At 35.4% G+C, this 11,275-nt stretch overlaps 1 protein-coding gene and 1 long non-coding RNA gene across 2 annotated transcripts in view; one reads left to right on the forward strand and one right to left on the reverse strand.

Annotated features, from left to right (window-relative positions):
• LOC108735134 overlaps window positions 1–11,275 on the forward strand; it is a 478,298-nt gene that overhangs the window by 144,124 nt on the left and 322,899 nt on the right. Inside the window, exon 3 of the long non-coding RNA XR_003231814.1 lies at window positions 1,519–1,602. This is a non-coding gene — a long non-coding RNA (uncharacterized LOC108735134). The remainder of the gene's footprint in view (window positions 1–1,518; window positions 1,603–11,275) is intronic.
• Window positions 1–11,275, reverse strand: part of LOC108735133 (hemicentin-1-like) — a 283,534-nt gene that overhangs the window by 101,380 nt on the left and 170,879 nt on the right. The window lies entirely within an intron of this gene.

Below are 11,275 nucleotides of genomic sequence, written 5' to 3' on the forward strand. Positions count from 1 at the left end.
AGTGATTCAAGAGGAAGGTTTATATGTATAATACATGCATAATATAGTAGGGAAACACTGATAATTTTAGAGGTTTCTAATGTGATGTCGTAAATAAACACATTTTTTGCGCTTACATTGCAAACGCTGGCTGAACCCTACGAGATAGATCAAAATAATGCACTACAATATTGTAAATCTTAAAAGGGTCTAAAAAAAGTCCGTGATGGTATATGTCTATCTCTTAGAGACAACCCACAACAACCATTTTTATCTTTTACTTTGCGAAGCTGGGCCGGGTCACTAGTATTTAATAATTTGTGTCGTGTAACAAGCATTACCGTCTAGTTTCGTACAAATTCCAAGATTTTTGTGTTGTTAAAAATATGTGAAGTGCATCCTTTCTGCATCTAAACGTAAAAACGACATTTTTTCATAGCCAAAACAGCAAAACCTGAAACTCGAATTGTCACACCCTAACAGTTCACTTTATGGTAGGGACGAAGGCCGTTATTGAATAGGTAATCTACGATTATAAAGGCTGATATCGTAACAATAATTGTAGAAAAACATACCAAAAAGCAAAAACACGAATCGTCTGATGGAATACAGATTTCAACTTTGTATTATAAATAAGATACTTTTTTATATTCTATCTGCATTTAGCACTAAAAAAATACAACGTGTAATTATGCATGAAGGTCTAGTCAGAGACATATTAGAGGCAGAAACAGGAGCTAGGAGGGGGTAGAGGTAGACCTAGATTAGATTACTGTTCGCAAATAATTAAGGATGTGGGCTGTTCTACTTTTAGGCAAATGCGAAGTTTAGCTCAGAATAGGAAATTGTGGAGGTACGTGTCCAACCAGTCTTAGGATTGATGACCTTATGATGATGATGAATTATACAACACGCTACTGAAGTGAAATTTCTTCGAACACACAAACATAGCAGGATAGGGGTTAAGGAATTGGTTTAATGGTATTATTTGTACACTATGAATTTAAATTTTACACTATAAATGCCGGAGTTGCCTGTAACGAACGTTGCATTGAAGCGCGTTCACGGCTCAAGCGATCCCCACTACGAACTCGACTACGTGGCCGAGTAGAGGGGGGACATCCGTTGCATGGTTTCGTTACACAGCAACTCGCATGAAACGAACTTACCCTACCGTGCGTAAAGAAGTTTCACTTCAAAAATAAACAAATAAAATAGGAAGGGCGGCAAATTTAGGCTTTGCTCCGAGTGGCAGAAATTTACACTACGCCACTGTACGTATCATCTTCAATGAACAAGCTCAAACAGTCAATTGCAGACAGACATTGCTTGTAATATACCTAAAGGTATTTTATCGGAACTTCCTATCGCGTGATATTGAGGACAAGTAAACTCAAACTAACAATTCTACATGCAAAATTGTTCTTTACTAACCGATCTGATTTTGTATTAAATTTATGCTTTAAACAATAAAATGATATTACCATGGGATATAAGGTGCCTAAAAAGTTTCTAAAATTCTTTGTTTTTTCTTTACAGATACTTCAACTGAGATAGGCAGAAGGCAGTCCAGATGCAATACTCAATTACTTCTGCAGCTATGAAGTATTCCAGTTGACACATGTAAGTGTAACTTTAGCTCATTATGATACGGCCAATAAACATCTGCGTACATGTAGTAATATTAAACTATACACTAACTAACGTTAATTATGTTGGTATACTCGGTTGTACAATAATACTTATTTGCAAAGTTTGTCGGATACAATGCGATGGTCGTTTCATGCCATATATGTAGGTATAGGTATGCCCTAGTCACCGTTAATACTGTCATAAAACTGAGTCCAAGAAACTTTATCAGATAAACAAGATGTTAAGTAGATACTGTACTATATTGCCTCATTCCCTCCCTACATTGAGACCTCTTCCATGAAGCGATTTCAACTTCAGTATTCTAACATTAACTGGACAACGATCTTGAATTGAACAATTACTTTCTATCTAATAATAATAATGGATAGCCCATTAAATAAAGCACAGAGTAAATCATTTGACGGCTTTCGTATGCTGCGACTCGAAGGCAGAAGGGAAAGAGGGAGAAACGGAAACACATGGGGGGAACCTCAACTCCTCCCTCTTCCCCTTTTGAACTAGCTATCTTGCCGCATTATGCGAAAACCAGTTAAACCAGTTGCCTTAATTCCTGTGGAAATTTTTTAAACGAAATCAACTTTTGAGGTTATTATTCCATAAAATGTTATTATTTTTAATACACAATTAATTTCCTGCGATTTGATAAGGGGTACGGAATGAAATCAAGACAAAAATTGATCTCCATATTTCCTATAAATTTGATATTTTCGCACACACTCTCATCTTATCTTTAAATATTACTTTTTCTGGGACGTTTCAGTCATTTCCCACAACAGGGGAACTTTTCCTATGTCCCTCTTCTCCGCCTCATCTTCCCTTATCCGCTATCGTGCCCTATGATAATAAAGTAACTCAAAAAAGGAAAAGTACACGAATCAAATAAAGGTCCATTTTAAAATTCTTAACCTCCCCTGAAGTAAAACAAAATATCTTGACGAACATCACAATATTTGTAATTTTGTATCTAACAATTATTATTCAATTCTTTAGGCCTTTACTTAATCAGTGTCCACGATATCAAATAATACAAAATTGGAATTTTTTACAGATTTATTTGTGCATGACAATTGACAACAGTTTGCTTTCTTATATTACTGCGGACCAAGGACAAAGGCATTAAAATAAAGCGTTGATAAAAAGGAAAACACTTTTGAGATTTTCCTGAATAAAATTTATATTTTTCATAAACAGAAGCCATAACAATTATTTCGCTAAACTTCAGTTTTATCAAATTATACTCCCACAAATGTTTTTTTTCTTTAATGATTTACTTGTAATAAAAATGTTGATAGGTAGTTACAACTTTAAGTATTTACGTAAGATACAATAATTTTTATTCAGACGTAGATCGATTGTGAATTGTTCTATTAAGGTTTTTACCAAACTTTTAATAATGAAAACATGTGGCAAAACTATTAAACAAAACTAACGTGCTATAGGTATATTTTATAAATCTACTGCAAAATTTTTTTAATATACATCTAAAACTTTTGTCATCTATGTGGAGGTGTCTTAGGACTGACGACCTCATGATTATGATGAATATATCATCTTATGACGATAAATTGAACTATTTCCACAAAAACAGCTAGCGCAAGTGCAAAACTTTTCGGTTCTGTAAATTGTTTAAATCAGTTTATATCAAGTTAATTATAAAGTAATAAAGAATTTTAAATTCTGCTTACACTGTTGTTAAAAGCAGAAATATTTAAAGCGTAGGTGGAAACAGGTTAAATAATATTTGAGTACTGTGAGAGAGAAAGACTGTCTCGCATGTGCTATTTGCTGTTTATTTGTTTTGGCCGTTGCATGTTCGCGAATCTTTTCACTAAAACGCTTCAGTTGTACATTACTCCGTTGTAAATGAACTTATCTTGACGCCTTTCTCACGTCGGAAATGGAAAAAAGAAGGTAACAGCGCGAAGTTTCTTCTGTAATGGTCGTCTTAACAATTCGTTATGAAGTCAACTTCAAGTAATAAAGTCGGCATTCACGAGGCAAAAGCTTTTCTTCTACGACATCGTTTAAACTTGGACGAATAATAATGTAACTCTCTTAAGAAGACAGAAAAGAGTCGGAGTATAGTCGACCCGAGTCGAGTTGAGTCAGGGCAACATTTTCTTTCGACGGAAACGCGGAAACGCTTCTATTTAGTTTTGACGGGATCATAAACTAACTTTGTTTTGTTTAATTCCTCCGCGGATTTGCTTTGTTTCCCAGACGAAATATTTTGCGAATCGCATCTACCAACCGTGTAAAAATAAAAAACTAGTTCACTACATCAATGGACACCTCTTGAATCCATCCTGTGTCAACAGTGCAGGTGACAAAACAAATATTCTTGGGTTAGTCCCAATCGCTACAATATCAAAAGGCGTCCTTCATATTCCTTTAGAAATTTGTACATTGCCATCTGATAGAGGTTTATAATTCGGGCGATATTTGATCATTTTAATTAACCCATCATTATCCAATTAATATCACTTACTTATGTACATGTACGTGTGTACATTTACTTGAATGTAATTGCCATATCTGGGTACGCAATCGAAGCCTTCAAAAGGTATTGCTAATTTTGAATTTCCATGGGTTACGTATATTCGATTTTCGATTTTTTGAAGTGAAACTTCTTTACGCACGGTAGGGTAAGTTCGTTTCATGCTAGTTGCTATGTAACGAAATCATGCAACGCATTTCCCCCGCTGTCTGTCCCTATGTATGCTCAGATCTTTAAAACTGCCCAACGGATTTTAATGCGTTTCTTTTTGATAGATAGAGTAATTCAAGAGGAAGGTTTACATGTATAAGACATGCATAATATAGTAGAGAAATACTGATCATTTTAGAGGTTTCTAATGTGATGATGTAAATAAACACATACGAGGGTGGATTGATAAGTTTCCGGCCTAACCAAGAGATTACGCCACTAGGCCTACCTTGAGGTGACATTCTATAGTACCATCCTTGGATAGCTTGTAGCTATAGTTTCAGCCCGATCTCCTTGCTAGTGTAGGTTTGACAGCACGCTGAACAAGACGCCTCTGTGGTTTTCGTAAAAATGGAAAAGCAGGAAAATCGTGCTGTCATCAAATACTTTTATTTGAAGGGGTTAACGCCGAAGGAAATTAAAAAAGAGATGGACTCAACACTGGGGACATCCTCCCCGTCATATTCAACCGTTAAGCAGTGGGTTTCCGAGTTTAAAAAGGGTCGTGTGAGCACCTCTGATGGGCCTCGCTCAGGACGCCCCGTTGAGGTCACAACTCCAGATATGATCGAAAAAATTCATCAAATAGTGCTGGGAGACCGCAGATTGAAAGTGCGTGAGATAGCTGAGACCTGTAAGATGTCATATGAACGTGTGCAACATATTTTGCACCAACATTTGCATATGGAAAAGCTCTGTGCAAGATGGGTGCCGCGTTTGCTAACAGTCGACCAAAAATTGATTCGAAAAAACATTTCTACCGCAAATTTGTCATTGTATAAGCGTAATCCAAGCGAATTTTTGCGTCGATTCGTAACCGTTGACGAAACGTGGGTCCACCACTACACTCCTGAAACCAAAGAACAGTCTAAACAGTGGATTGGACCAGGGGAACCAACTCCAAAGAAGGCAAAAACAATTTTTTCGGCGAACAAGGTTATGGCTACTGTTTTTTGGGATGCAAGAGGTATTATATACATTGATTACCTTGCAAAGGGTAATACTATCACTGGTCAATACTACGCAGACTTATTGCAACGTTTGAGCCACGAGGTGAAAATTAAACGACCTCATCTGGCGAAGAAAAAAATCTTGTTTCATCACGATAACGCACCAGCGCACACGTCAATCGTTGCGACGGCTAAAATCAACGATCTAAAGTTTGAATTGATGCCGCACCCTCCTTACTCTCCAGACCTAGCCCCGAGTGACTATTTTCTGTTCCCTAATCTCAAAAAATGGCTTGGCGGTAAGAGATTTGCGGACAATGAAGAAGTAATCGAAGCTGTAAATGGTTATTTTGAGGAGCTTGACGAATCAGTCTATAGAGATGGCATTAATAGACTGGAACACCGCTATGAGAAATGTATCAGCCTTGGAGGAGATTATGTTGAGAAATAAAAAAAAAAATTTTTAAAAACCTTGTTTTTCTTGGTCAGGCCGGAAACTTATCAATCCACCCTCGTATAGTAGAGAAATACTAATAATTTTAGAGGTTTCTAATGTGATGTAAATAAACACATATTTTTGCTCTTATATTGCAAACACTGGCCGAACCCTGCGAGATAGATCAAAATAATGTACTACAGTATTGTACAACTTAAAAGGGTCTACAATAAAGTCCGCGATCGTATATGTCCATCTCTTAGGGATAACCCACAATAACCATTTTTTATCCTTTACTTTTTACGAAAAATAATGGCTTATTTAAGAAGCTATTTTAAGCAATACATCATTAATCCTTATCCAATTAAGTACTTTTAAATACATTGTGCATTTAATATAGATCAAGATGACCCTTTACAGCATGTAATTTAAATGAATATTTTCGAAGATATTACAGACTTAAAATGCAGGTACGTAGCGGTTGCGGCGGTTTGTATTGTCTAATGTGATTGTTGTATATAAAGACATTCTATAGTATATTTACTATCAGCATTGCACCCGTGCGAAGCTCAGTGTACAAATAATACCATTAAACCAATTCCTTAACCCCTATCCCGGTATGTTTGTGTGTTTGAAGAAGTTTTACTTCAGTAGCGTGTTGTATAATTACACGCTGTATTTTTTTTTTGTGGCCCTATATTAATATACTCATGTCTCTCACTTAAACCGACAAGTTCGGCCATGTTGAATGTTCAGTGAATTTTTGGCAGCTACTTTGCTTGCACGTGTTTATTCCAAAAAATGGATCAAAGAATCTGTATTAAATTTTGTGTTAAAAACAAAACTAAGTGCATGGACGCATTCCGAATGTTGACTGTCGCGACTGGACTTTCACTATCACGGTTTGCAAACAGTATATTTTCTTAATGAAAACCCATGTAGCTTCGCGATTTTGAGCAATTTTATAAAAATTCGTCAGCTTTAAGTTCTACATGTCTGTGTTAAACAGTAGATCGGGACGAATTTTTCAGTCGATTCTATATATGTATACAGCCTTCCTTGGTCTATTGCATATTCAGCACGATTCAAATCAAAATCGATTGTTGTCCCTTCATATTGTTACGCCACGCCGTACAAGTGGCGAATATCACAGTGTGCGACAGCGTATGTGGACTTTCATTTGTTCCCCGTTGGCTTTTTTATTAAATTAACTGCAGACGTTATTTTACCTTATTTGCCTCGCCTGTCGTCCTCGGATGTCGAACGGAAACAATTTTTCATTACGATTCCCAAACATGGGAGGAACGAGAACGAGCGGCGCAGCGTCTGCCGCTAGCGATCGCACAGGACGACGCGGTGCGACGCGACGCGACAATGAAAAGGGACTCGTAAAACGTAACGGAACCAATAACAACCGATAGCTGACGCGACGTTTAATTTTGTCCTTTACATTGTTCCAAATTGTTTTTGGAACGCAATTTAATTTCGTAACGAAACGGAAATTTCAAAGTTACCACGAACCTTTTACGTTCTGTAGGGGGTTACGAACAATTCTCACTCGATGTATCGAATACTCGATTGTTCGTTACATTAAGAGTAAAGAGAAATAATCCTCTTTTAATTCGAAATTTGGAGAAATTTTATTATATGTTCGGATAATACGGGGATTACGTTTCTAAGCAGGCGTACAGCCCTATAAGGGACATGGGGTTAATACACAGGGCGAAAGTGTCCTATTTGTTTTTTAATTACGCTAGCGTGATAGTGCTTAAAAATTTACAAAGTTCTAGACTTCCGTGGGGTTTCTTTTATTTGTACTCGGATTTACTCGAAGGTTGCTCATTGTTGAAATTAAGCAAATACGTGTTTTGGCAATTTTTAAAAATCAACCCTTAAGGATGAAATGTTGTTGCTACGTTTGTATTTGAAATCTAAGATGGGGACGTCACATAAAATTAAAACGTTGTAAGGGTGAATTTGGAGTTAAAAGGTTTTATGGAGAAGCCGCGGGGAAAACCTAGTATTTGTTGTTATCTCAGAAAAGATTTAGATTAGACAAAAGTTGTATGTTTTCGAACGTATACTTTATATAATGTGTGTGTATTTATATGTAACCAACTGTACACGTCAAACAAAATTTTAATGGTAATCACATTAGGATGTATGAAACCAAGTAAATATTTAGACACTTTTTGTTGAGTTGTTTTCTACCACCTCGAATGTTGTATTTTTTGGTTATCCTGTTTCTATAAATTATGATCTATGATTGATCCCATAAATGGTTTTCACAAATTTCTCAGTGCACAAAATAAATGAAATTCAATTAAAGAGGGCAAAAGTTTGGTGAACATACTTCAACCCTTTTCCCATTTTCGGTAGAAAGAATTATAAGACGTCTATTTAAAACTTTACTCTTTTAACGGTGTACGTTAATTTGACTTTGTGTTTTCAATTAACTCTTTAAAAGGTTTCTCACGTTCCCAATTCATTCGGCGACTAAAGAAACTTGTAAACGGTTCCGTTTTTTCTTTCCGGCTGAACTTCTCATAATTGTATTTTATAATTATGAGTCTTATGAACAGTTCAAACAGAAAAGTTTGTTATGAAGCAATTTTACTTTGTTTCCATTGATACTAACAGCCTCCCTGGAAACGAAATATTGAACTAAACATAATCTAAAAAAGGAAAATGAACGATATTTATAAATGCTCCGCTAAAACGCATTCTGATGAACACGATAAAACTAGAGAAAGAGAAGTTTAGCTTTATTTCAATTTCACCATTCGTAGGTACACTTTGACTTCAAAAAATGGTATCTTTTAAGCAGGACATTGATAGAGGACGTAGATTAACAATGTAAGGGTTTTTATTTTCTCGTGTTATTACAATTTTAGGGAATACTAACAACGAACATGAAGTCAGAACTTACTAATCATATAAAAATAAAGTATAGTCCCGTAAGCTAAATTTTTCGGGTTTTGGATTATAAAGTAAAAATTGTCTTTTACAAAAAATCTACTAACCCCTATACCTACCGCAAGGAAGAGAAAGATACCCTCATCTGTCTCGGCTAGTCGCCGGTAACAAACACTTCTGGTATCCATCTTTCTCTCTTTTTAAACAGTTTGTAGAGTGTGTCTCTCTTTTATGATCTTTCAACTCCACTGTTCTTTATTTAAGATTCATGAAAAACCCGGTAGTACAGTAATAAAAGAGAGACAAACTCTTTAAATAAAGAAAAAGATACACATATTTTATAAACTACCAGCAGTGTTTGTTACCTGCGACTAGCCGAGAAAGATAAGGGTATCCTTCTCTTCCTTGCAGTAGGTATACCGGTTAGCAGATTTATTGTTTCAGTAATAAAAAATAAAGTAAAAGGTTTACAATTCTGACTTTATAATCCACAATCGGTAAAATTAAACTGAAAATTGCAAGACTTTATAAAGTCAATTTCGATCAAATATGACCCGAAAAAGTCACATTAAAAGCAAAGCATAGGGATTAGCAATTGATTCATGAGTTAGAAAGAACAAATTAATAATATGAGTAGGCATCGATTGTACAAATTTCTCTCTATTTGCGACGAGATTTAAAAGTTAAATTAAAAATTATGTCAATTCCTAACGATTTGAGCACTTAATAATGTACAAAATTTGATAGTAAAACGTCATTGTAGTTCAATGAATTATTAAAATCTAGAGATTGTACCTACGTAAAATTTTATACTTATTTTTAACCACGTATTGGTACGCAGATAATGTATAGGTTTGAGATTAAATTTTTATGGTACGTAATCAGAAACTGGATAGACATATTTTTTAATTAAGCCAAGGCATAAGGACATTGTTACGGCAGTTCGGTTGTAATAAGCTCATAAATCTGTTATAACGTTTCTTTTACCACGAACAAATGGCTTTCCGCGTCCTATTATCTCTAACTAAGCAATTCGAATTCCCCCTTTTGTCGCACTGGTCCAAAGTAGTCGCGTACTTATTCATCGTAATGTACTTTATATAGTACATTATTTTTTATGTTCCCCCTTTTCCCTAACTTTCACGACGTCATATTTTCCAATCTGCTCAGTTATAGACGGTTTTACGGAAATGTCCCTCTCAGGACCAAGATGAAAATCAATTTACTGCAAGTAAGCGAAAAATAAACCTAGGCGGATCGTATATCCATTACACATAAACATGTGTAAAGTCACCTGGAGGCCTCTTTGTGTGTTGCCGTATATCTTTGAATAACGGTAAAATTTGTGTCTACATCTACATTGCCAAACAGTGTCTATAACTCAAGAGCCTTTAAAAAACCGGGCAGACAGACATACGAGTGATCCTATAAGGGTTCCGTTTTCATTCGGACGTACGGAACCCTAACCCGAGAACCAACTTAACATTGAAGAAAAACATGTCCTCCCCATACATTCAAACTGCAAATGGAAATTTATACACACAATATTGTTTTGTTCAAAGATTTACCACGTTATGTTCAGACCATAGACTTCTTATTAATTTTCCTGTAAACTATAAATAAAGAACTATTTTCTGGAATTTTTTCAAAATCTTAGGTTCAATTCTATTTTCTTAAATAATTTTGAAACTATTTTAAAATTATAAAAAAATATATTTCAGACCCTTACAACAAGCCCTTTCATTTGAAATGTTACACGGTACAGTTCACAAAACTTTATTTTAAAATTTCCCATTGTCCCCCCAAAAATGACCCCCATGTTCAAAATTAATTTATTTACCTTATACATCCGTATTTAGGCAACAGAAATTCATACATGTGTACTAAATTTCAACTTAATCGGTCCAGTAGATTCGGAGCAAAGTGACTGTGATAGATGGACAGACAGACACACGAGTGATCTTAGAAGGGTTCCGTTTTTCATTAGGACTTACGGAACCCTAAAGAATGAGGAGATTTTCAGAGAGGTCGCCCCCAGAGAATAATGTACACATCTAATTAATAATAATTTTCGAATTTCTATCGAAAATACGTTTTTCCTTAAAATCTTATAATTTATCTTTTTCGGTCACCAATCTACGTTCATGTATCCTTCATCTTAATAGACATATGTTTAGAAGGCTGTTACATATAGACAGCCGGCCTGAAACTGTAAGGATTCTATGGTAATTGGCCAAAATAGTAGATGTATATAATGTATATTTTTTTGTAGTAGAAAATACATTTTGATTTAAGATAAAACAATAACTACATTTCTTGTCACTTTATAATTTAATAAAAAATGAAAAAAAACTTTACCTACTTGATCCCATAAACTTAAAAGAGATTAAAATAAGTGGAAGTAGTCTGTATTCTGTCGAAACTGCCAGACGCGGATCGCGATTTCGATCTTTTTGGATCTCATCAGCGCGTCGCAGGCAGCTCCGACAGGATACAGACCAACTTTTACCTGCTGTCTTAACAGTGCGTTTTGGAAAATACTACAAATGGCGCAGTAAACGCCATCTGTAGCACGATGCTACATTTTAGGATTACGTATGCTCCAACAAGGTCCGCTTGTGTGGATATCTACTT

This window comes from Agrilus planipennis, unplaced genomic scaffold (genome assembly GCF_000699045.2).
Source record: "Agrilus planipennis isolate EAB-ADULT unplaced genomic scaffold, Apla_2.0 scaffold34, whole genome shotgun sequence".
NCBI lineage: Eukaryota > Metazoa > Arthropoda > Insecta > Coleoptera > Buprestidae > Agrilus > Agrilus planipennis.